The sequence below is a fragment of the Euprymna scolopes genome, chromosome 16 (genome assembly GCF_053919585.1).
Source record: "Euprymna scolopes isolate OS-2025 chromosome 16, ASM5391958v1, whole genome shotgun sequence".
In the NCBI taxonomy this organism is placed as follows: Eukaryota; Metazoa; Mollusca; class Cephalopoda; order Sepiida; family Sepiolidae; genus Euprymna; species Euprymna scolopes.
In genome coordinates, this window is record NC_136497.1 from 4,281,931 (window position 1) to 4,307,923 (window position 25,993).

The 25,993-nt window shown below is 35.1% G+C and overlaps 1 protein-coding gene across 2 annotated transcripts in view; it reads left to right on the forward strand.

Annotated features, from left to right (window-relative positions):
* Window positions 1-2,451: 2,451 nt before the first annotated feature.
* The window catches only part of LOC145295828 (TPR repeat-containing protein DDB_G0287407-like), a 290,573-nt gene continuing 267,031 nt past the window's right edge, over window positions 2,452-25,993 (forward strand). For both annotated transcript variants that reach the window (XM_080141533.1, XM_080141534.1), the window contains exon 1: window positions 2,452-2,965. The gene's annotated coding sequence lies outside the window, so the exon portion shown is untranslated. The remainder of the gene's footprint in view (window positions 2,966-25,993) is intronic.

A 25,993-nucleotide genomic window follows, 5' to 3' on the forward strand; every position in this document is an offset into this window, starting at 1 on the left:
GACTTCTGGAAAATCTACAACAGTGTAGTAAATAATGGGCAATCAACAATTCCCCCACTAACCAACAATCCCGAGGTTGTTTGCTCAGCAACTGACAAGGCTAACATGCTTGCCAGTTGGTTTGCCTCAAACTCCATACTGGACCCTACCAACCACCCCCTATCTGACTTTTCTTTGTGGACAGACGCCACGCTAGACGATCTAAATATCACCCCTGCTCAGGTGCATGCTATCATAAAAAACCTTGACACTTCAAAAGCATGTGGACCCGCTCTCATCCCAGCTGTGCTATTAAAAAAGTGCTCAGCTGAAGTAGCTCCAGTTCTCTCCAAACTCTACAACAAATGCCTTAATGAATCTTGCTTTCCGGGCTTCTGTGGTACCAGTATTCAAGAATTCTTGTGAAAGAACTGACCCATCAAATTATCGCCCTATTAGCCTCCTCCCACTTTTCGCCAAAATATTTGAGACCATGATTAACCATGCTCTAGTCCGGCACCTTACAGATGCTAAACTTCTGACTGACAGACAATATGGATTTAGCCCGTTCCACAGCAGACATCCTAACTGTAATCTCTGAATGTACATACCATTCACTGGACAAAGCGGGGCAGGGCATGAGGGTTTCCTCAGGAAAATTAGTCATACAGTATCACTGGTAGAATACTTAACATAATTAAATCCTTCTTAGATAAGTGAAAAATCCAGGTTGTCCTTGACGGTTGTACATCTAAACAATATGATATAAATGTGGGAGTGCCTCAAGGGTCTATGCTTGGACCTCTATTATTCCTAATATTCATTAATGACCTCCCCGACAAAATTGCCTCTGAGATGTGTATATATGCTGATGACACTATATACACTATATACATTATACACTATATGCACTCTATAACTGGCATGACAGGAAAACAAATGAACATGTATCTAAAGAAATGGCAAAAAAACTAGTGGATGACGTCCAATCTGTAGTGGAATGGGGACAAAAATGGATGGTCACATTCAATGCTGCCAAGACTAAACTGGTTTCCTTCAATAATTACAAGAAACCTTCTCTGCCACCAATAGCAATGACCAGTGACTCTTTATCTGAGAGTACATCTTCCAAACTGCTTGGCCTAACGTTCACAGGAAACATGAGTTGGAACAATTACATTGAAAGCATTGCCAGGGCCGCTGCGAAGAAGGTAGGCTCTCTCTACCGTGCTAGAAAACTACTGACACCCGAAAGTATCCTGTACCTTTATAAGGCCACCATTCGCCCATGTATGGAATATTGCTGTCACATTTGGGCTGGTGCATCTGCTGCTAGTCTCTCGCTCCTAGACAAAGTTCAAAAGAGAGTCACCAATCTGATAGGCCCTGAACTGGCATCTAAACTTCAGCCTCTGTCCCTTCAACAAAATGTTGCATCCCTCTGCCTGTTCTACAAGTATTTTAATAGTGAATGCTCTGGCAAACTGCAAGCACTTGTACCCCCACGACGTAAATGACCTGGACAAACCTGACAGGCAGCTAAATCCCACCCCCACACAGTAGAGATCCCTAGATGTAAAAGATATTTCTACTCCAGTAGTTTCTTCCCCAGAACCACTAGACTCTGGAATTCTATTTCAGGTCCCTGCTTCCCCAACTGTACTGACATGCAGAAGTTCAAGTGTAACGTGAACAAACATCTTGCTGCCCAAATCCCAACATAGTACCCCTGTAGCTTATGTCCCTGATAGTAGCCCCCTACACCAAAGTGCAATGTGCCTTGTTTGGGGTGAAAATGTAATAATAAAAAAAAAAATGATAATAATAATAATATATTTATATATATATATATATATATATATATATATATATATATATATATATATATATATATATATACTTTCATTATATCATCAGATCAATAAGAAAGTGCCTGAAAGAAAAGAAACCTATTTAGGCCATGACATTTTGAAGCTAAATGCTTCTCATTAAAAGAGGAAAAGTGCCAGAATTATCTTACTCCACATCATCTTTCATTCATGTATATTTTTGTAAATTGAAATCAGTAAAAAAATATATATATTTAGGATATATTAAGTATCCTTGTCCAGAAAGTAAATGTGGTATTTTGGTGAGAGGCTAGTTTAGAGTTAGACAAAGTGGACAAACTTATTTGGTCATGTGCCTGATTCATAATAATTTGTAATTTTTATTAAGATTGAATTAAAACAAAAGTTAATAAATTATATAGGTTAAACCCTTAAAACTGGTATTTTTGAAAAATATGCATTTTTTATTTCAATTAACGTTCTAATTTATTTATTCATTAAATTATTTAATTAATTGATTAACCTCTTTTAATTTATTTGAAATGTTACGATGAACATGAAAGCACTTATGATTTTCTTGAGTTACGGCGTAATTTCAGTGGGGGTGGATTTTTTTTTGTCAAACCAGAGTGATCTGCCCCTTATCGCGTGGAACTCTCCTCTCCTCGAAACTTCTGCTGGTTTTTTTTTCTGCAGGAATTCCTGTCCTTCTTTTGACTCATTCCCTCGAAAATTCTCTTGTCTTTTTATCAAAAACTAATCTAATATTCTTGAGCCTGTTTAGGATAATTAAGAATCAGGCCTTAAAGTTCGATTCATGGAAGGATTTGTTGTTGTTTTCGAGCACACCTGGGAATGTGAACTAATCAATGGTCACACCAGACTTTGGGATTTTACTCGATCTTGCGACGAAGAAGAGAGAAAAAAAGGAAATTTTTACAAAAATAACCACGTGTATTGATTCGATTTCTGTGTGATTATTACCTGAAGAATCGAAAGGAAAATGGATTGTTACGACATTTTTACCTGGACCACAAAGAAAGAAAGAAAATCAATTTGACAAAAAATACCCGAAAAAAAAATTAAAATGGTTATAAAAAAAGTGAAAGCAAATAATAAAAACAAGATGAAAATTTCTTTTTCCAAATAAAATAAATGTAAGTATACTTTTTTCTTTGTTTCTTTTCAGAATTCTTGGGAGTCAAATATACACCACTCTACAAAATGTCTACAATTGGAAATCTAAACACTAAATTTTGCAAATAAAAATAAAATCAAGTCGAAAATGTTGTAACTGCAAACAAAACAATTAAAGATGAAAATTAAAAAACAAATAAAAATTTAAAAAAAATTTCAAACAAAACTATTTGTGCTTATTTTATATTATATAATAATTGCTATCAATTATGAACTATTTTTTAATTCAGTAATATATATTTTAAGATTCAGAATTAATAAAATAACATTCTTTAGACTAAAAATCATTTCGATTAAAGTTTAGATGTCACATGTTATACATACCAATTAACCATACATTCATTGGGTGATTCTACAGAATTTGAACTAAAACTTGTGTTAAAGTTATAGTAAAATAAATAAAAACAAAACGGTTCGATTTTGTAGAAGTACTTTTTTTTCACTAATCATCAGAATTTATTTCTGTATATTTTCAAAATTGAAAAAAAAATCATTAAAAACAAAAACAACAAACATAAAACTTATTTTGTACATCTACTTCTACAGAATTTGAACCGAAACAAACCGACTTTTGCCGAAAACCTAAGATTTTGAAGGCTACTTATGCAGAGAAAGTACCGTGCTAAAATAATGTTATTATTTACAAAGCCATTCTTAACATGGGGAGGGTCTTTACTTTCATCTAACAATTAATTAAACAAAAAAAATACCGTAAAACTTAAATACTATATAAAAAAAAAATAGCACGGTAACATCTCTGTAAGCATCGAAATTCCATTAAATTTCTGGAGAAGTATCGTAACATTTACCTTGATGCAAACATGTCCACACACACACACGTGTGTGTGTGTGTGTGTGTGTGGATAATATATATATATATATATATATATATATATATATATAATAGAAAAATCTTATTATAAAAAAAAACATGATAAATCTGTAAGGAAGATATATTTTTTAATAATCCGACAAGGTGTACAAATAAAAACTTGAAAGACCTTATTCGATATATATATATATATATATATATATATATATATATATATATATATATATCACAAAGATGTGCAACAAACTATCGCTCTAGATGTATTGGGTTTATATTTGTAAAATAACTTCACTAAAATATTCCTTCTTCCTGGGATGATGGAGTGATGAAGCTTCTTCCGGGTTGCGAACCTTTTAAACGTTTTGCGCAGTTTTCGTGTTTTTCATTTTTTATTTATTTCTTTTTCTACAAAATCTATTTTTAAAATGCGAAAAATATTCACTGAAAATCGAATTCGTATGGTGCCCCCCCCAAACCTTGATCTACGACTGACTTATCCATATTTTTATTTAGTTAATTCATATTATTTACTTTATTCTACTTAGTAATTCCATTTTTTATTTTATACTATTTATATATATAAAAAAAACCAATTTTGTGTGATTGTCGTGCAGTGCAGCCACGACTCGTGCACTGCACGACAATCTAATTACGAACACATCATTTGTTTCCTGTGAACTATAATTTAATTTAATATTCCTCCAAAATTAAAACCTTAACAAGAATAACTAAAGTACTTCTACAGAATACGGATCGTGCTGAAATGTTATATTATTTAGAAACCCATTTTAACACATTCTGTACTTTCAAAAGATATCGTAAAATTGAGTTTAACTTGTAAGTGCGGTCTGTATTATTCTGTATAAATAGCTAATAATCTAAATTACAATGAAATAATAATAATAATAATAATAATCTAATTTCGCTCCAACTGTTTTAGTTATTACCTATTTGTTTAACCTAGAGTAACATTTCCAACAAAAATAACGCATGATCATGAGAAATATAATAGCGTTATCTACTTATTATTATTATATTTGTACTCACTAGGAGTTCTCACGCAGGGCATCGTCAGAGATTGCTCACAACAACCGGCGGTGTTCTCTGGAGTGTAGGTGACTGGGTGACAACAAGTCTCCCCAGATTTCCAGTCTCTCCACTCTGTAAATGAATTTGTATCATCGCAGCAGCGCAGCCGCTTACCATTGACTTCTCGTTGATCATCTCCAAGGTCCCAATTCTCTTCTCATTCATCCAATGGAGGTCTGGTTGGTGCTTTCTCTCTTTGGGATTTCCTTTCTCCTTGACCTTTCACGACTACGCTAGTTGGTGCCGACACCACAATTATTATTTTTGATGCTAGTGCACTGTTTTTTTTTTTCCACGTTTTTTTAAAAAATATTTTCAAGTTTTATGATATCTGTTTTTATTAAATTGTTAGGTTAGAGTACCTACCGATTAGGTATAAAACACCCTCCTCCCCATGTTAAGAATGGCTTTCTAAATAATATTATTATTTCAGAACGGATCAGTAATGTGCACTCTGCACTAGTACCTTATTATCATTAAAATCATTATTATTATTGCTATAATTTTTTTTAAATGCATTTGCAGATGTTAAGCTTTCAACGTTCTCTTGCCGGCTGTTATTTATTTGCGCTCTATAACAACGGTCCATATTAGCCCCTCCCCACGAGGGCAAAGTTAGATTCCAGGGCGGTCTCCTCCTCCTCACCCCCACCCCAAATGGAGAAAATCAAGATTGAAACAAAAATAAATAAAAATGCATTTCTTAGGAAACGTCTCTTCCCCTGACTGAGGACACCCCCGGCCCGAAAGACGAGTAGTCTTTGTTTATCCATTCTTGTTTGTTCGATAATTATTATAGAATTGAAATCATGTCGAGTAAAGGTTGTACTTAATACGAATTAGTCTTTTGTTTTGAACCATAAACACACACACGTCTTTGCTAGTGGTCTAAAAAAAGTGTCACGTTTGCAATCCTTGTTATTTCTATGAAAGGTTGGTATGTTTTCTCTGTTTATGTAACAAAAAGGGTGCTTATGCACTATTTGACCCAGGCTATTTTTTAAATAGTATTTTAAAGCTAAATTCAAGTTTTCCAGATCTTTTTTTTTTTTAATTAAATCGTCAGGCGGAAGTACAGAATAATTACAGAACACTCTCCCCTCCACATGTTAAGAATAGCTTTCTAAATAATGTTATTATTTCAGCGCGCGGGTCAAATAGTGTATAAGTCTTTGCTGGTAGTCTAAAAAAGAGTCACAATCCTTATTTCTATGAAGGGTTGGGATGTTTTCTCTGTTTATGTAACAGAAAAAAGGCCCCTTCTTGGCCCTTATTTATTTTCCATTCGACCCCTTACCCTAACCCTCACATATGTGGCAGAAGAGGAAACTGATCCCTATTCGATCGTTTCCAAATAAAATACTACTATATCTCAAATAATTTGAATCTCAAATGAATGAATATAAAATCCTGGTTTCAGATCATAATTATTTTTACTGTTAATGCCTTCCCACATATTTTTTTTCTGTCGTGGAAACAAAAAAAAAAATCTCATAAATTTGATCGAAACGTGAAATGTCTGAATGACAATCGCCAACACGAATGTCCGAATGATGGACGAGCGAGACTTTTTTTGCGCCGTTTTCATTGTTTTTTTTTTGTTTGTGGCGATTTATTTGAATGTAAATTATTGAAGTAAAAAAAAAAAAAAAAAATGCGTGGGATTAAAAAAAAAAAAATCTATTATTTTTGTAGGAATAAAAAAAAAAATGTATTTATTAAACAGAAAATGATTTCGGCCGGGTGGGAGCAAACTGCAATTACAAGCAAAATTTGGTGCATCCTAGAGTTGGGAACCTTATTCTCAATCGCGATAATTCTATATTCATTATTTTTTTTTATTATTCGCTTCTTTTTAACACAAATGTTGACCAAATAATTATTTTGATAGATGTATACTGCCCCTCCTCTCCCCAAAGCATCAAGTTTTGAAGAAAAAAGATTTCACGAATTACGACAGTACAATATATTTTTTGGTGCTAATGCACTTACTGATCCGCGCTATTTTTTTTTTAAATCGTATTTCCAAGTTTAATTAAAGTTTTATGCTATGTTTTTTTTTTATTCAATTGTAAGGTTAACGTACAGAATAGGTACAAAACATCCTCCCCTCCCCATGTTAAGAATGGCTTTTTAAATGTTATTATTTCAGCACGGATCAATAAGTGCATGAGTACCTAATTTTTTTAAGTTGTTCAATTTTTAAGTAAGAGTTCAATTGGTTAAATTAGTACATCTTTTTTATACTCTAACATTATTTTTAATCTAAGAAATATTCCCATTCAATATTCATTAATGCCAAATTCTGTGATAACATAAGATGGCAATTTCAAATTTCAATCGATTTTGTTTTTGTGATTTTATTTATCGATTATCTTGAACTTTAAATATCCAAACAAAAAAAAGAACTTGCAAGTTCAATTTTTATTGTCGTGTAGAATTTGATTTGTAATTTTACTCCCCCCCCTCGTCTGACTGGAAATTTCGAAAAGATGAAGAAAACCTGTTTAATTTGTCTAAAAATCTGTCGAAATTCGAGCAAAAAGAACAATTTAACGTGAAATCTGCAATAGAAAATTGCCCCCCCCTGCCAAACAATTTTGTTTTTATTTCTAATTTTGTTTTTATTTACAATCTTGTTCGCATGTCGTCATTTTTTCGCGTATAAACTTAGTCTTATACAATTGTTTTAAAAACATTTTTATTGTAAATTTAACATTTTTTTCTTCTCTTAAAATAATATCCTTTTTAACATTTCCTTTTCAATTTTGAAATTAAATTGAAACGAAAGAATTGTTTCATTTTTACGTTAACATTCACCATATTTCTGGGGTTAACAATATTTTGGGATGCCGCAAAATTGATAAAGTAGGAAAATTAGGTAACTGTGGAATAAATGTTTATTCAAAATATATTTTAATGCCATTGTTAAGCCGAACCACCTTTCTTAGATATTAAAATAATAATAATAAAAAAAAAATATTAAAAATATTTACAAATAGATTTTTGGTTATCCGCAAACGGGACGATTTATGTTTGACCAACCAATGGATAGCAGAGACCGGAAGTCAAAAAGAGCAGACAATCTTGACTATAACCAATTCGTGACGTCGAAACTTGAAAGGAATTTAAGTAAATGATGAGATTGTCGTCCAAAACAAAATGTGGTTAAAGTTTTTTTTGATACAGTCGACAGATCGATATTTTTAAATATGGTTTGAAGAAAAAACAACAGTACTTGTCATGTCAAAAATAGTAATATATAAAAAAAATTACGAAAATTCATCGAGTAAGAAAGTAATTTTTACGGAAAATTGGAGGAAATTGCATTTTCTCTAGATGGTGAACACTTTGAAGATTGCAAATACTGGAGGCATGAAACCACATATTAAAAAAGATCGACTCTATCTTAACAAAGCACCCTTTTTTATTTTTATTTTTTTTAAAGATTATTACATAATGAAGTTATGAACCATTTCAAGTTAAAATTTGAAGTTTTCCGCATGGAATCTAAAAAAAAAAAAATGTTTCAAATAAGTAAACCAATGCCAACATGGGTGTTTACAAGAAGGCCCCAACATTTGAACCCGATCTGGAAGTATGTTATTATGTAAAAGGCGGATTGAGTTAAGGGCACCTGTAACAACGAAGTAAGCATTTTCGGTCAATATCTAGATTCTTTCCAACTCCAAATAAACTTTACAATAACGACTTTCGTAGGTTTTCGGGGGTGCTGAAAATTAATATAACATTAAAAAGTGTCGCAGAGAAATAGTTTTTATGATTCTATATAAATTTAACGTAAAATGAGCACCCACTTTATGGCCACCTAGTGATATTTTTAGACCGCCTGAAAACTTTTTTGATAAGTTTTTACTTTCCACCTTAACAATCACCTTTAAAATGACATGGATTTTCGAGTATGCGGAAAACGAATATCACATTTCAACTTGCCGCGAATAAGTAGTTTTCCGGATATCAAACAATATAATTCCAGTAAATTTTTACTTACTTCCCACCTTAGCAATCACTTTTATAAAATGACGACTTTTATAAGTCCTCGGGTATGCTGAAAACGAATATTGCATTAAAATTTGCTGTAAACAAGTAGTTTACCGAATATTAAGGAATGTAATTTCTTATGTTATCAGTGTTTATGTTTGGCCATTTTAGCACGCGCAAGAGTTGAAGAGAATCTAGGTATTGACCGAATTTTCTTAGGCACAGAAATTAACCTTAATTTCCAGAATATTTAATGTCTACTGGGTATTATTATACAAACACCGTGACAGCGTTAGGGTTAGGGGTTAGGGTTAGGGTTAATTCGCTGTCACGGTGTTTGTATAGTTTTACCGTCTACTGCGCCTAAAATGAAATTATCGGATCAAAAAAAAAAAAAAGGGTTAAGAAACAAATATTTTATAAATTACTTTATTTTTATTTTTTAATTTTAAAATTCACTACAAAACTTCACTTCATTAAACATCGTTTATGTTGCAATTTTTTTCTGTTGCTTATTATGATTGTATTTGCATCGCTGAAAGCGAAAAAAGATGTAAAAGCATGATTTTACGATGCAACAGTGCAACACTAAATTTTAACTCCAAAACGTTCAAAAAATTTAGTACAACAATAAATAGTTGAAAAGGTTGGTTGGGGGGGGGGGGCGTTTTTTGGCCCTATTTAAAACAACAGGAAAGTAAACATCGGCCCTAAACTCCCCAAGATGGACCCTAAAATCGATTTTATTCAATAGTTACGTAATTTCCCTCCCTTTTCCAAAATTACATAAGCATCCATAATTTTCCTAAATTCGAATTTTGGATGTGATCCGGAAAAGTGGGGTTAGGGTTAAAAAGTACAACAAATTATTTGGAAAAAAAAAAAAAAAAAAGAGTTCAAGTTGTGCATGTTTGTGTTTACTTCCGTTTTCTGCTGATCGCTGTTTCACGATGAATGCCCTGAAAAGTCCCTTTCTGTTTAATGTTTATCAGTTAAAAAATATTCTGTTATTCTGAAAAATAACCAGGTTCATTTGCTTATTTTAAAATTGGTAAACATTAATCAGAAGGGACCTTTCCAGGGCATTTATCTTGAAGGAGAACAAAAAAAAAAAAAACAGAAGTAAACAGAAACATGCAGAACTTGAACAAAGCCGTTTAAAAATGTATACATAAGCGTAATATTTAGACATTTTTTATTTTCGGTTATAAATTGTTTATTTGACTAAATTGATTGAATTTGGGTGGAGATATTACATAGTCAATCATTCGGATAACCTTTTTTTGTGAAGACTCTTAAAAACATTGTCTTAGATAGGACAATTTTTCATCCTTCTGAAAAGACAATTTTAACCTTAGTTAAAATTGTAGATCAATATTTAGTATTTACTAGGATTTTAGAAAAAAGGGGTTTGTATAATTGAACTTTTTTTTTATTAAAGAATCTTTGATTTTCTAGTAGTTAAAGATCCTTTACCATTTTGGTATTTTTTCAGATTAGGTCCACCTCCACAATTTTCTTTTAAATGACACCTTATGTAGGTTTTCGACTATGCTGAATACGAAAATCGCATTGAAATTTTGCAGAAATAATTAGTTATCGAGATATAAAAAGTTGTATTATGCATTGTATTTTTTTTTTGCGGCCATCTTTTTACGCGCGTGCAGTGACTGCAGTGTTAGTCATAGATAAGTAGATTTGGTTATGGTGCGCGCGCACGCGCGTAAAAAGATGGCCGTCAAAGAATACAATGCATAATACAACTTCTAATATCTCGCTAACTATTTCCGCAAAATTTCAATGCGAGTTTCGTATTCAGCAGAGCCGAAAACCTATAAAAGTCGCCATTTAAAAGAAAATTGTGGAGGTGGACCTAAGCTGAAAATTTATTTCCATGATTTCAACATAATTGCACGAAAATAAATAAAAATTAAATTTTATTTTTTCATCGACAGTGTGGGGGCAAATAATAAAAATTAACCGCAATGTTTTCTACCAACACTTTTGTTATTCGTGTGATGATCGATATTGAATGATGATGATGATGATTCGTTTGGTTAAGACCCCTTAAAAATGTAGCCCAACCACCAGAGATGGAGATGATGAAAAAATGTAAGATGAGAAAATAAACCTCGTTTATCTGAATCATCATTTCTTACCCAAACCCTGTTAAAAAAATATTTCATTACTCATTTCTTTATTTTTATAAATAGAAACGCACACTATACTTTTGAATCTGATAGTAAAATAAAAAATTCTAATTTTATAGAATCCCTCCGTTATTAATCAGGTGTTTTTAAGGTGATTTAATAGATTTTTTTAACTGCTTTAGAACGATTTCTAATTCAGGAAAATTATCAAAAATATATTTGCCTTTTTTATAATTGTGTTTATATTTTCCACTTTTTAACTCTGCCATTCTATGGCTGTTAACTATAATATAAATCTCACCTGTCTGTTTAAATGTATGTATGTTTGTATGTTGGCCTAAAAGTTTTGGCAGAGGCGACACATTTTCACGAGATCGGTATCCTTTTGAAGCTCGACCCTTCGGACGACAAATAATGAAAAATTGGCTAAAAACATTAATTCCTTCACCCTTAACTAGGCACTTTTCTAGAGGGAGGGGTCGCTTTTTTCACCGATATATTTGAAAATAATCCTCTCTTTTCGAATGACTAGCCTTAATTTAAACCGTCGCCATTTCCGGTTTGGTGATGGATGCAACGGCAAAGACATCACATTTTTTTTTTTTCACGTTCTTTTCCTCCTTTACGGTACGGGTTCGAGCCTGCGTGCCTACTACTATTTTTTTTTTTTTTTTTTTTTTGCTCAATACATCCCTGCAAACACCCGGGCAACGCCGGGCACCCAGACTAGTCTCCATTAAATAAAATGTTTTCCCTATTTCTTTTCTAAAAAAGAAAACCCTCTTTATTTGCGTTTTAATTTAATTTTGATAGGTGGAGAGGTTAAAAAAAAAAGACAAATTTTGCTTTCATAAAACCTTGACAGTCTGCCCAATATTTAAAAATATGGGAAATAGATCTTCTGCATCTCAGTACAGACTAATCAATCTCCTGTGCATCATGAGTAAGCTGCTTTGTGATAAATAGAGAAGTTGTAAATCACCTTAGCAAAAGCTACCTATTCAGTGACAAGTGGTTCTGAGAGATCAACAGCTGATGTGCTGACAGTAATGATACTGTGTGATACACAGGATCAGTGAATCTAATGACGGTGGCCTCGCTTTTAGAACAATAACTCTTGACATATCTCAAGCATTTGATAGGGTTCAGTATAAAGTTTCATAGGTTTTCCAGCTACGGAATAGCTGAAAATCCTTTTTCTCTGATAGGTTTATTAAAGTAGCCATTGATGGGCGGAAATCCGAAGCTCACAACCCTAGTGTGCCTCAAGGATCCGTCCTTGGTCTAGCTCTCTTCCTGATCAACAATCTCTTAAATCACATTCTACAATCATTTGTCGGCATATATGCAGACGATACTATCGTTTATGGCAACACTTCAAAGGCCAGCAATGACCAAGAAAGATCTTTCTGATTCTCTCTCCTTCAACGCAGAGTGTAGTACAGGGTGACCCAAAAACCGGGCCCCAACTCTAATTAGGCCCTGTTTCTTAGTGTTTTGTCTGAATGAAATGAAACTTTGGTCATAATTAGTTTATTATATTCAAAACATCACATCAAAACACAAGGGTATTTGCCCTCGTTTTCTCCATTCTACAGCATATGTTCTAGATGGCCTCCATTTAGCTTTTTTTTTTTTTTTTGGGTCACCCTGTACAATGTAATAAAAATGGTTAGTTAACTTTAGTGCATCCAAAGCCAAACTTCTATCTTTTCACTACTAATGTTTGGATCCCAACTTGGCTTCAATTGAAATAAACAGCTCCTGTCATAAGGAAGCGCTCTGCTTTGACAAACTTTGGGGACTGACCTTTAACCCCTGACCTAAAATGGAAAACCTACATCAAATCCATTCCAAAAATCACTGGAAAAATGGTTGGATCATTCTGCCACTCCAGAAAATATCTCACTCCTGACATTCTCTTCCCTGCAACCTCTTTCTCACAGAAGAGATGTAGTGAGTTTGTCTTTGCTTTATCATTATTTTCATGGCAAGTGCTCGACTGAGCTTCAATCTGTCGTTCCCGCTTTGCCAAACTTTCAGAAGAAACACTCGTCTAGCTGAAAACACTATCAATAATTCTCCCCATTTTTTATCTGCGCCTGAACCTAAACATAGATTCCATGAACAAAGCTTCTTTCTTAGAACTGCACGCCTGTGGAACTGTCTTCCGTTTTACTGCTTTCCAGCTGACTACAATATGGTTGTCTTCAAGTCCAACGTAAACAAGTTTTTGATGAGCCGTTCCACTTAAGTTAACAAATTTACCGAATTACCGAACAATCGATTACTATATTGTCCAATTGACTACTGTACACACTTTAACCCTTATCCTCAAGTAGCCTCTGGGCCTTGATAAGTGGTGGTGCCTACATAAATAAATAAATAAATTTAAAATGTTAAGAAGCACCAAAATGGTTAAGTAACATCTTTGTGGTTTCTGGTTATTTATTTTCTTCCCATTGCAAACTGATGTGGCACAAGGCTGGAAGGTGGAGAAAAACAAGTCAGAACCTATAAACGAGGGCCACTTCGGCATGGCCCCTGTAAAGCTTCATGACTTCTTGACTGATCTATTAAAAATTGTGATAGCAACCACTTTGGCATTCCTCAGTCAGGACACCTCAGACAGTTAACAATAAATTCCTCCCTAAAGATAGAAGGCAAGACCTAGCAGGGTAAAACTCCTTAGGACAACCCAGAATGAATACCTCAACCTGACAGATAAGAGGCCCAGTTCCTACCGAATGGATTTTTGAGAAGAGATCTTCGACTCTTATCTTCTAGTCAACTCTAAGCAACCGGGGCAAAAAATTACAATAAAATTTTAACAAAAAGTATTTTTTTTTTTAATTCATTTTTTTATCTTAGGCATGGAAGCTGAATGTTTTTTTTTTTTTGTTCAATAGTAACACATTTTGTTAAATACTTTTGATCTTACCCTACGCTAGACACTTGCCAGAATACCACATTCACTCTATGGCTTGGTTCTACTTAGGTGATCCCCAAATGTTTTTTCAAAAACTTTTATTTACAAATGAAAAACAAGAATACACGAATCACGATCGGTGGGGCAATAAAAACTTTAAAAGAAATAAAAATAGAGATGATGATTTTTGAGGTGGGATTTTCAAAATAAATTCAGGTTTTACGGTATTTTTTTTATATTAAATTGTTAGGTGAAAGTACAGAATACTTATAAAATGCCCTCCCCTCCTCATGTTGAGAATGGGTTTCTAAATTTACTATTTTAGTACAGCTTCCACAAACTCTCCAACCTAACTCTGAATAATTCCAATAAACAAAACAAGACAAAACCCAGAAACACCAACTTCCATCCAACATAAACCCCACGACAAGGTTTCCTTCTTTTACCGAGAGTTCCACAACCTTGCAGTTTTTGGAAGGAAGCTGTTGGAATAGGAAGTCGTATTACAATGAGTTATCAAAACAGTGAAATGATGAAGATGATTAGGCTGATGCATCACACGAGTTGGAACAAGAGGCAGAGAATAGATCAGACTTGTTTCGAAGAACACATGACATAATAGTATTTGTAGAAAAGACTGAGACTAGCAACATCTGTGAGATAGGTTGCGAAAGGAACATAGGGTTGGACCAATTGCAGAAACAAGCCATTTCATGCCCCAATTTGCAACTCAACCCAAGTGAACTTCTAGATGAGCTGTAGATTTTAACAGATCCAAGGGAGATGGACGAGAATTAACACCAGAATCGAGAGTGATATCATCAGCATCGATGTTAATCTTCTGAATAATATTCTATGGAAGATCATTGTTATAGAGAAGACACAGATTTTGGTCGAGAATAAAGTCCTGAGGAACACCAGCATTGATGGGAAAAGAGAATGAAGAGACACCATGCAAAATTACTTGCAATTTTTGATGAGAAAGAAAAGACCTAATTATGTCATGAATCTCACCACCAATACCATAACCTTGAAGTTTATCTAGAAAACCAACATACCACACTCTGTCAAACACCTTTGAAATGTCAAGTGCAATAACTCTATACTCTCCTTAATTATCCATAAACCACGAGATCTGCTTAATTACAATAGTTAAAAGTTCAGTAGTTGAACGAAAACCATGGAAGTCATGTTGAACATCACAAAAGAGACCAAACAAAAGAGGTCTTCTGTGTGTCATGAGTTATTTAAATCCATGTTAAATAGAGAAGTTGTCAAGCACCTTAGCAAAAACAACCTACCCAGTGGCAAGAAATATGGTTTCCATTCTGTCGGATCAACAGCTGATGTACTGACTGTAATTTCGTGTAGGATTGGTGGTTTCTAAGCTCTTGACATTTCAAAGGTACTTGATAGGGTTTGGCATAAATGTCTACTTCACCAGATTTTCAGTTATTGAATGCTTGAAAATGTCTTCTCAACCATTGAATACTTTCTCTCCAATAGGTTTATACAAGTAGTCATACATGGGCAAACGTCTGAAGCAATGTATTAATGCTGGCGTGCCTCAAGGGTTCAACTCTCTTATCTTCATTAATGATCTCTCAAATCACATTTTAAGTTCATTCGTTGACATATACACAGATGACACTACCATTTATGGCAACACAATGGTTAATTTTAATGCATCTAAAACCAAACTTCTATCTTTACATCATGAACCGTCTAATCCCCGTCTGGCATCAATTGAAATGAATGGCTCTCGTCTTGGGGAGGTTCCATATTCCTATTTACAATGTCTCCCCACAAGACAGAGTTAGGCACCAGGGTTGTTTTTTAACGTGGAAAAAGGGAACAAAAATAAAAATTGTCTCAGTCATGAAGGATTTCTCCTCCACTGACAGAGAACAAAAAATTGAAGTGCAGCATCTGAAGAGCAGATGCTACATTTTGATCTTGACCTGAAGGCCAGGTAAATTCTTCATGTTTTGACAAGCTTCTGGGTCTGACCTTTACTCCTGATCTGAAATGGAACATATACTTTTAAATCCGTTGCTAAGGTCGCTGGAAAAATGGTAGGATCATTCTATCGCTCTAGTAGATATCTCATTGCCGATGCAATTCTCTACCTGTATAAGAGCCAAGTATGTCCTAGGATGGAGTACTGTGGTCACATCTGGGCAGAAGTTGCTAGAAAGACTTATCCTGCCTTGACAGAGTTCAAAATAGATTTTGTAACCTAGTATGAGATGCCCTTTTCTCTCCTCTGCAACCTCTTTCTCACAAGAAATGTTGTGAGCCTCTGCTTTGTTGTTATTTTCATGACATCTGAGCTGCAATCTATGGTCCCCCCCCCCCTTTGCCAAACTTTCACAAAAAAACACTCACCTAGCTGAAACCACTAGCAATAATTTCTCCCACTTTTTATCTGTACCTAAACGTAAATTCAACAAAGCTTCTTCTTAGAGCTTCACACCTGTGAAACTCTGTTTCCCTGCTTTCCAACTGACTATAATATTATTGTCTTTATGTCCAACGTGAACAAGTTCTTGATAAGCTGTTTCCTTAAGTAATCAAAATTTCTACTACTAATAATTACTACGATATTGTACCATTGACTACCACAAACTCATTGATCCTTCTTATCCTCGAGTGGCCTCCATGTCTTGTTAAGTGGTGACTCCTTTGTAAAAAAAACAAAAACAAAAAAACACTTCAAAGGCCAACAATGACCAAGATCTCTCTGAGTCTCTCTCCTTTGATCTTGAGCACGTGGTACAATGGGGCAAAAGGCGGCTGGTTAATTTTAATGCATCAAAAACCAAGCTTCTATCTTTTCATCACCGCTCTGTTTCCCTCTTTGCCCCAATCGATATGAATGGCTCTCATATCAAAGAAGCATCCAGTTTGGCAAGCTTCTGAAACTAACCTTCACTCCTGACCTTAAATGGAAGACTTACATGAAATCTTTTGCCAAGGTCGCTGGAAAAATGGTTGCATCATTCTATTGCTCCAGAAAGTATCTCACTTCCAACACAATTCTCTACCTGTATAAATGCGACCTAAAATGGAGTACTATTGCCACATCTGAGCAGGAGCAGAAGCAACCTATTCTGCTTTGGCAGAGTTAAACACCGGCTTCGTAACCTAGTAAGTGATGTCCTTTTCTCCTCCCCTGCAACCTCTTTCCTACAGAAGAGGCAAGTCTTTGCTCTGTCGTTATTTTCGTGGCAAGTGCTCGTCTGAACTTTAATCGATGGTCTCACCCCTGTCAAACTTTCATAATAACACTCGCCTAGCTACAACCATTATCAATAATTACCCCCACTCCCTGTGCCTAAATCTAAACGCAAATTCCATGAAAATAGCTAATTTCCTAGAACTGCCATCTGTTTTCCAGCTGACTACAACATGCTCGTATTCAAGGTCAATGTAAACAAGTTATTGTTGACTCACTCTCTTAAATCAAATTCTATCCAATTTCCACTTATTAACCATCACTACTACGCTGTTGTCTCGATGACTGCCGTACACCCATTCACCTTTATCCTCGATTGGCATTCGACTCCTGATAAGTGATGACTTTCTTGTAAAAAAGAAAACAAAAAATAAAGTGCTGACCCTCCCCTACAACGTTTAATGGGACAGTTTAGTAAGACCCTCAAAACCTTTTACTAAATATAGACCGCACATTATTTTTCAGATGATCAGAAAACCAGCAGTTTGATCTCTCCGAGACTGCGATTTATATACAAAAAAAAAAGAAAAACAAACAAAAAAAACTTGGATTGTTTTCTGTAAAATTTGGTTATCGGTTTATATATATATATATATATATATATACGTCATAACAAGTATTTCCTAAAATTAAAATTTTATTTGGCGTATTTACTAGGGAGTGTCTTGAAATAGTTTTGTTGTAGCAATAACAATAATAATAACTACAATCTTGGCCTTCGGGGCAAGATCAAAGTGTAGTATCTGTTCCGGCAGATGCTGCACTTGAGATAATTTGTACCAGTCAATGGAGGGGGAACCCTCTATACTGGGACAATTATTATTTTTGGTAACCAGAGTGACCCCTTTTAGGGGAGCTGGTTTTTACCTCACATTAAAAACGGCCTTGTGCCTAATTTGCTCAGTGGGGGAGCAAATAAATACCATCTGTTCCGGCAGATGCTGCACTTAAGATGATTTGTACCAGTCAATGGAGGGGAAACCTTCTATACTGGGACAATTATTATTTTTGGTAACCAGAGTGCCCCCTTTTTGCCTACTTTTAGGGGAGCTGGTTTTTACCTCACATTAAAAACGGCCTTGTGCCTAATTTGCTCAGTGGGGGAGCAAATAAATACCATCTGTTCTTCAGATGCTGCACTTCTATTTCTTGTTCTCTTTCGGTGAAGGAGAAATCCTTCACGACTGAGACAATTTTTATTTTTGTACCTTTTCTCCACGTTAAAAAACGACCCTGGTGTCTAACTCTGTCTCGTAGGGAGGCATAGTAAATAGGTACAATAACAGCAATAATAATAATAGTAACAGCAATAACAACAATAATAAAAATAACACCACTAATAATAATAACAATTACAACAATGACCACCACTTTGAAAACTTATTTAAAAAAACTTTTTTAGATTTAAAAAGAAAAAAATGTTAAATGCTTTAAACGAAACTAAAATTAAGGTTTAATTTTTGATGGTGAAAAATCCAAACCGATGGAATTTTGTAAACGTTAATGCAAATAACAAAAGAAAAAAATCTTGAAGTTGAACCAAAAATGTTTTATGAAGCTTCCATTTGGTATATCCATTTATTTCTGGCAATTATTAACAGTAATAATAATTTTAAAATGATTTACTTAAAATTTCATACAAAATTTGTTTTGAATGAATATCAGGACCACGCCCCCTCCTCCCCTTCCTTTCGAAATGAACTAAACAAATCCATTTCCAACGTGAATAGAACATCTTACTAGTATCGAATTACTAGTATTTAAAGTATTTTGATTTTGTAAAATCATGCCACGCGTTGTTTTTTGGTGTTTATAGAAATACGACTGTCTAATGCTTTTTTTTTTTCGTTAATAAGATCCCCACCCCCGGGATCGGGAGTGTCCTCCTGTTTGTCTGCACCCACGCGATTGTCTCTGTGTGTAGGTAGACAAAGCCGAGCTTATTACGAGTTGTTTACGCTCTTTTCTTGCCTTCTAAATCCATTTGTCCTTTCGGACGTTGGGTCACTCCCCACCTCCTCCTACTCATCCCCGACTTAAAGGTAACATTTAAATAACGATTCGATAGTATTAGAATTAAGAAATTAACAAAAGATGGTCACAAGGTTAGTTTTAATGTTGCGAAAATTAAAGGGAAGGGTACTCTTGATTGGGAATAAATAACGAGGCTATCTTTACGATTACTGTTTGCACCTTACTTCCGGTTGCCTCTCATGTTAAAAACTGGTGTTTCTAAATAATAACGTTATTTAAAAAAAATTCTTTTTAACATTGATGAGGAGGGGGCGTTCTTTATTTTTGCTATACTTTCAATTTATCTCATAAATAAAAGGTACTGTAAAAAAGTTAATTTAAAACGAAGAAGAGAAGCGGTATTTATGCACTTTTCTTACCGTGCTGAAATAATTAACTTAAAAATACTATTAAAAAAAAATGTCGCGGTAACAAAAGTGCATAAGTGCTGAAGAAGTTACCGGTAGTGAAGTAAGTGAACTGTGAACCAGTAATCGTAAAGATAACCAATAACAACTGTCTCGGCCTTCTCCTCATCTAACCGAGGACAGATCGGATACTACATTTTGATCCTAGCCTGAAAGAAGTTGTGAAGAAGCCGTCTAACGGAAACGATGAAGCATTTTTACTTATATAAAAAGTGGAGTGAGACTCCGAAACGCAGTCGGTGATGGCTGCTTCCACTAACACTTACGTTATGGTTTCTTGATATTTTTCTACCTTGTCTGGCACCTCACCAAATAGTGGATAGGTCGGGGTTGAACAGACAGGAATTTTTGTTCACGAACCAGACACACACACACACACACACACACACACACAACGACTTCGTACCACACGCTATTATCATTTACGTTGAAAGTTTTTTTTTTTTTTACGTTAAGATAATTTGCAGCTTAAACTAGAAAACTTAGAGGTACAGACAGAACTACAACTTTTTCAAACAAGAGAAAAAACATCTACAAATAATAAACACGTGCACCTACTACTACTACTACTACTACTACTGGCCACCTATTACGTAATTTATCCCCCTTTTTCTTCTTCGTGTTAATCAGTTATTATTATTATTAGTTGGTACTTGGAAATTTCTAGTCTAACCTTATAATTTAGAAATTTCCAGAGATAACGCTCCTTTTTTATCTAAGAAATCCGCAAGCTAACTGACTGTTGGAAAACAATTTAAAAAATATTTTTTCAATCGATTGCTAATCGATGAGATGTTTTGCTACTGATTTTACGCAAAGAAGAAATAGAAATCGATTTGAAAATAAGTATTCAAATCGATTTCTAGAAAATGGATGTATTATTCTCACCACCTCCCTTCTTTTTCGAAGTGCGTGCATCCTACACGAAAAGTTTATAATGAAGCAAGGATTGCGTAATTCTTAATTGCACTTCTCGCATGGCGTTGCTTAAATTCAGTGACAAGAGAAAATATAAGGCAGTCTGGAAACCACATGGGAACGAGTGGAGAAAACTTGTTATTCTAAAGTTTTCTTTCTCCGAGATTAGTTACCCTACCAAGACTTAAGAATGTAGTTTTCATTTCTATTTCACTCCTTGGAAGTGGTGAAGATTTGTACCTGTTTCAAGTGTAACTTACAGTCGCTTTTTACAAAGTCAAAATCGAGTTTGTGTTCTAGGCTGTTTGGTCATCGCTAAAAATGTGAAACCTTTCGTAACGGCCTATCAGAAACATATAATCTAAGTATTATAAAGCTCCTTATGAGAAAGCGTTAAGTATTGTCTATACTCAAAGTTATGAGTGTGTATATATCTATACTCCTATAAAATGTTTTTTTTCTAGTGTATTGATATTCATATTAACCCTTTTTTTCTATTTTAAAAAGAAAATACAGCTTTGTTATATATGGGACGTGGAATTGCATTAATCTGCAAAAGATCTAGCTAATTTGCATATTCTTTTAAGCATTTATTTTAATTAATTCCCTCGTAGTTTTTTCGGTTTTCTTATGAGATGATCATCTTTAGTTAATTATTACGTGTAGTTATATTCATGCAAATATTCTACATGATTTATACTTGCATAATATTTGCGTAAAAAGGTTATAGTATACATAAATCTCTTTCTATATATATTTATATATTAGTATAAATATTTAAAATATTTTGCCTACCAAACTCCTCTGCTTTTGATCTACAGACATGAAACTTGATATATAAGATTTTTGAACATTGAACTTTTTAATTGGGTTTTAGACAGGGAAAATCAGTGTGAAAATTAAAGAAATGGATTTGCCAGGTGAAGGTCGAACGTCAGCATTACAAATATGCATGCGTAATGTAATAGCTATTGGTCCATGTTTTGATTTTTAGCCTTGCAGCAAACATGTCTTCATAGCTCAGGCATTAACATCAAAGAAAAAAGAAAGTAAACCGTAAGCTAAACATTTTGGTTTTGATTCTCGATGGTGGCGTACAAGTCATTTTTTTTTTGTTTTAACTTTTTAAATCATGACTATATATTGAGTCCAATATAATCTATCTATCTACTATACAATAAAATGGTTGCAAAAATTCCCCTCTGAACCAAATTACCAAAGGTCTGCAATAACAAATGCTATATACAATTTTATTATGTCTAAACTATTATCCACCATCGTATGTAACTTTACAATGCCATTTTAGGCATATTTATTCGTTATAATAAAATCCTACATTACATCCTAGGAGAAACATCGCCAATATCTACAGAGGAAGTAGTTTGCATTTTTCCCTCTAATTCTTATGTCCTCCCACCACACCCAGTCATCACCGGGAATAAGTACACACATTATCACTATACTGACCTTTCACCCTTTGTAATTGGAGCAAAAACTCAGATACACACCATTAACTTTCCATTTCCCCTTATAAAAATAACAATTTCTCCCTTCTTAAATTCCTTGATTTCCCATTGGCTGAGACTTGAAAAACATATTCCAGATTACAATCTTAACACATCAACGAACATGTTTGACATTTACAAATATGGCTGTTCTCTTTACACGACGCAACCCTTAAAAAATAAATTAATCCAAATACAACCATATCAAACTCCCATTATCAGAAATTTTAGTACTGAAACACTAACACGTGTACACATTAGCTTTTCAAAACAACCTTACATAAAATACACTGAAAACAATATTCATTCCTTGTGTGTTTTCCTTTTAGCTTTCCGAGCGGTGATGGTTTCCTTCTACTGAATGAATACCTAAATAAAAGACAATTATTTCCCTCAAAACAATTATGAGTTTGCTAAACAAAAACATCACATTAAAATTTGTTTTACTGATATAAAGAAATTACTAGGTGGCCAGAAAGTGAGTGCTCATTTTATGTTAAATTAAAACTGATCTCCCACTTATGTTAAATTAAAACTGATCTCCCACTTTCTGAAAAAGTCATTTCTTCATATCATGAACCATATCAAACTCCCATTATCAAAAATTTTAGTACACTAACACTTATATATGTACACATTAACTATTCGAAACAACCACACCCTCACAGAGAATACCCAGAAAAACAAATACATTACATTTAATCGTGTTTACTTTTTACTTAGCAATTTTTTTTCTTTCTACTTTGCTTAATTATGGACCGTTCCATTTTTACTTTGAAATATTTATAGTTTTGGGGTTTTTTCTGATAAAAGGAAACAGTTTTACACCTCCTTCCCCATAACCCCCCCCCCAAACTGAACGAATCTCTTAGTAAAAGACACTTGTCTTCCTCAAAACAATGTCAAGGTGCTAAAAATGAATATCAAATTTATATATGTTTACATGATATGAAGAAATTACTTAGTGGCCAGAAAGTGGGTACTCATTTTATGTTAAATTTATAAAGGAAACTGATCCCCCAATTTCTGAAAAAGTAATTTATTTTTTTTTTTATTCATGTTCACCTCTTACAAAGCATATCGCCACTTAGATGTAAGGGGCTACTATTTGGGGCCATGTCTAGGAAAAATTAACAAGATATTTGATTATGTTATATTTAAACTTCTGCATATCAGCACAGCCAGGGAAGCAGGCAGCAGGAAGGGAATTCCAAAGTCTAACTGTTCGAGGGAAGAAACTATAAGAATAGAAAGCTTTCTGGTATTTAGGAACATCAACAGCGATGGGGTGAGATTTTATTGCTAAGCAGGTTTGTTGGGGGTACAAGTGAAACAAGTTCATCAGAACACATTCCATTAAAATATTTGTAAAACAGGCACAGTGATGCAACATTGCAGTGATGAGACAGGGGCCGGAGCTTAGTTGATAAAGTGGGACCGATTAGATTGACAACTCTTTTTTGGACTTTATCTAAGAGGGAGAGACTAATGGTAGATGCACCAGCCCAGATGTGGCAACAATACTCCATGCATCGGCGAATGGTGACCTTGTAAAGGTACTATTGGAGTGTGTAGTGGACTTTCGGTCAGCGCTCAAGTTGTGGATAACTTGACAAAGACTAAAGTTACTTCTCATGAAAGAGGAGAACTATTTATGGCACAATGGGAGATTCCATTGTGCACACATGGCCAGTCTATTCTTTGGATTGTGATTGGCTGAATCACCTGATTGGATATGCTTGTACATAAATACAAGCCCTCAGTCCAGCTCAATCTGGTGTCTGTCTTGTGCATAAGCTGGACACTTGGTAAGTGTTGCTGCTATTATTATTATTATTGTTGTTGTTGTGTGTTATTGACTAACACAGGTCTTTTGATTATTCTACATCTCCCCTCTTCCCCCCCCCCCACGAGTAGGCTGGGTTGTATGAGAGGTGTATCTCTCTTTTAGGCCTAGTTTGTTGTGTGGTAGTAACCTAGAAAGAGCTCGGGGAATCCTTGATCGAAAGCGTGGGGATATATGTGTGGTTTATTGTTGGGGTTTGGTTGCTGTGTATGTGCTATTACAGGGAGACAGTGGGAGATGCAAGAATGTAGTATCGCTTGAGGGAATTGTTGGTCCTAGTGCTGCACTTGGTATTGGAGTTGGTGCAGGCTTGAGTTCGCATTTTCTGAGGAAACGGCGGTTCCTAAGTGTGATCCTTCTGGATCCGTTAACCCTGATTCGGTATTGTCGATCTGGTAGGGAACTGATGATTTTGCCCGTTGTGTTCCATCTGCGATTGACTGGATTTTGGATGGCTACAGTGTCACCAGCTTGTAACGAATGTTGTGGGTATATTTATTGTATCTTTCTACTATTTTTGCATTGCGGTGGTGGAGCATTTCCTCGCGATGTTGTGCCGCTGACACCCATTCAGGATGAGGCTTGTAGAGGATTGGCTGTGAAGGGATGGAGTCACGTAGTCGACGGTGAAGTAATAATTGAGCCGGTGATAGGCCAATGCTTTGGATTGGGGTATTCCGATACTGCAAGATGGCCCGGGCAACACTGTCATTGTCCAAGGAACCGGTGGGGCCTGTGTTTCCTTTCACAATCCTCTTTGCAGTTTTTACTGCGAGCTCTGCCCTGCCATTGGATTGGGGATACGCAACAGAAGATAATCTGAACTTTAGTCTAAAGAGCCGGGGGTTTTGGATCTTGCTCAGATCACGATCGCCAAATATCCCCTTCAGAGGTTCATGGTCTGTGACCACTATGATGTTTGGAGAATCCATGACAAACATACGGCATTTCTCCAATGCCCATGCTATTGCTGCTGCCTCACCCTCTATTGGTGCGTATCTGCGCTCAGCATCCGTGCAAAATCTGCTGCCGGCATATATCAGATGCCAACCTTCGGAACAGCAGATTGGGGCTTTTTCCATGGTACATTGGCAATTGATCTACACACTTTTTAGACTCGGTGTCTACCTCTTCATGTTCGTCTGCTAAAGGGTTTGGAAAATCTTTGTGCAATATTCCCACATCGATGCAGGCTGCTCTGCTGAGATAAAGCCGTTGTATGCCCTTGCATATGTAGAGGGCTTGTTTAGTTGTTTTCCCTCTGACCACAAACTTAACTGGTAGCCAACCCTGACACATGAGTGTAAAACCTCCAACTGTTCATATGATCTTTCTTGATTGGACAAGACTAATCTCTGTGAGGCCCATTTTGATTAAATGCTTTGGTCCCCCAAGACAAATGGCGGCACCACTGTCGGGAAAAACCTTTAGCGTTGTACTACAACTCCTAGGGATATTGACAGCTTGTCTGGGATCTGGTTTTGGTGAGAATGGGATTACTGATGCATTTATTTCAGTTAACAGATTTCTATAGTCATAATGGTACCCCTCATTTGATCGAATGTGATATGGGCCATGAGTGTATTCATGGGAGCTTCTTGGTCTTCAAAACTTTTTATCACTGCCGGGCGATATTTCTTTGTCCGGCACACTGCTGAGAAATGGTTAAGTTTCCCACAAGTGTTGCACATTTGATTCCATGCCGGACATGTTAAATGGCGGGCACTTGTCCTTGGAGTACCGTGTTGGTGACTACCGCAACCTATGCAGGTTTCACGGGGTTCTTTATCAGCAATGTTATCGTTGTGAGTAGCAGTAGAGCTAGTGCGAATATTGCCTCTGCTAGTCCGTACAGCACTGTTTTTTTTTTTTTTGCGATATATTGACATCCGGACTGTAGCTATGTCTGAGGTATCAGTCATTGCGGTTTGGTCCCGTAGTGCAGACTCAAATGCCTCAGCATGACAAATATTTTGGTTGAGAGTTTTTAGCAACCCGGCTTTTGCCAGTAGATCGGTCTGAAGCGTATCATTCGATA